Here is a 1723-nt window from a genome sequence, read left to right on the forward strand (position 1 = left end):
ATTCTCCTGCCTCAGCCTCCAAGTAGCTGGGATCATAGGCGCCCGCCACCATGCCTGGCTAATTTTTGTATTTTTAGTAGAGACTGGAATTTCACCAGGATGGTCTCCTGACATCAGGTGATCCACCCACCTCAGCCAAACAAAGTGCTGGGATTACAGGCAGGAGCCACTGCACCCAGCTGATACTACCACTATCCCCATTTTACAGATGAGCACATGGACAAATTGAAGGTAAGGCACTGACCCAGCATCAGACAGCTGAGAAGTGGCAAAGGCAGGATTTGAACCCAGAACCTCTGGCTCCACACACTAGTAATCTAAACCACTCTCACTACACTACAACGTACGTGGTAAAGCCGTGTGGTGGGCACGTAATCAATGTAGGTCCCTTCACAGTTGCTGGGAGAGGCAGGAATTCGCAGTTCCTCTGAGTTCTCCTCTTCCGCTGCCCACCTGTCCTAGGTCACTCCTGCAGCCCTGCCCTGCCCTGCCTGTTCTCACCCTCCCTCTGCCAACAGAATTCGGGGCAGGGTTTTATGGGCTCTGATAAGGCCCTGGCAGGGCCGAAGTTCATCAGCACTTCCTCTTTGCAGGAGGGCCTAGGGGAGGGGACCCAGGTGATTTGGGTCCTGGCTGGTCACCAGGGAAGCTGTCAAGGGAAGGGAGACTAGGGTGCGCTCTAGGAGAAGCCGAAAGCCTGAGAGTCCCGGAAGAGAGCCCTATGGATCCTCCCCTGCCAGCCACGCCCTTACCCTGGGTATAAGAGCCACCACCGCCTGCCATCCGCCACCATCTCCCACTCCTGCAGCTCTTCTCACAGGACCAGCCACTAGCGCAACCTCGAGCAATGGCCTATGTCCCCGCACCGGGCTACCAGCCCACCTACAACCCGGTGAGACGCCGACTCAGGCCCCACCCTGCCCGCAGCTCCATCCATAAGCCCTCACACCAATTTTCCCTACCCTGATCCTGGGGGGCCCCATCTAACTCTGTGGTTTGATTTACCCAAAGCAGACCCAGACCCTCAATTTACGCCCACCCTGACCTCAGGCTGTCTGTGTCCACGTCTAACTGTCGGCCCTCGTCATCTTCAACCTGGTCCTCCCCCGTGGTTTCCTCTCCCCTGCTTAAGGGACTGGGGGGCTTTTCCGGGAGGGGTAAAGGCTGCAACAGGCAGATGGCTTGTGAGTCCCCTCACCAGGCCTCTTCTCCAGACACTGCCTTACCACAAGCCCATCCCAGGCGGGCTCAGCGTGGGAATGTCTGTTTACATCCAAGGAGTAGCCAGTGAGCACATGAGGAGGTAAGACCCTCCCCAAGCCAGGCTGGGCTGGCAGGGGGCTTCCCACAGAGTGCTCTGGGCCTGGCTGTTGGGGGCTTTCTGCCCTTACCCCACCCTGGTGAGGAGGGGACTCTTTTGCTGCCCCACCCAATAGCTAGAGACGAGCCTGGGGCAGATCAGGAGTGGGTATGTGGGGGCCAGAAGGTTCAGGGAGGGCTAACCTTGAGAGGCAGCCCCTGAGTTGGACATTAGACTGAAGCCGATGGGTGTGATGGCAGGAATTGAGATCACAGGCTCCGGGCTGGGTCCCTGAGTTAAAATCCCAGCTCTGCCACTCCCCAGCTCTATGTTGGTGAAAGGGTGAAAGTGACTGTACCTCTCTGTACTTCACTTCCTTTTCTTTTCTTTTTCTTTTTTTTTTTTTTGAGGCGGACTTTCACT

The 1723-nt window shown here is 56.6% G+C and overlaps 1 long non-coding RNA gene across 1 annotated transcript; it reads left to right on the top strand.

The window, feature by feature from the left end:
• Positions 1–216: 216 nt before the first annotated feature.
• Positions 217–1325, top strand: LOC108525225 (uncharacterized). Its single transcript, XR_001884233.1, has 3 exons — positions 217–231; positions 594–892; positions 1215–1325. It is a non-coding gene; the product is annotated as an uncharacterized LOC108525225 (long non-coding RNA).
• Positions 1326–1723: the final 398 nt, after the last annotated feature.

This window comes from Rhinopithecus bieti, unplaced genomic scaffold (assembly GCF_001698545.2).
Source record: "Rhinopithecus bieti isolate Rb0 unplaced genomic scaffold, ASM169854v2 scaffold_22757, whole genome shotgun sequence".
Classification (NCBI taxonomy): domain Eukaryota; kingdom Metazoa; phylum Chordata; class Mammalia; order Primates; family Cercopithecidae; genus Rhinopithecus; species Rhinopithecus bieti.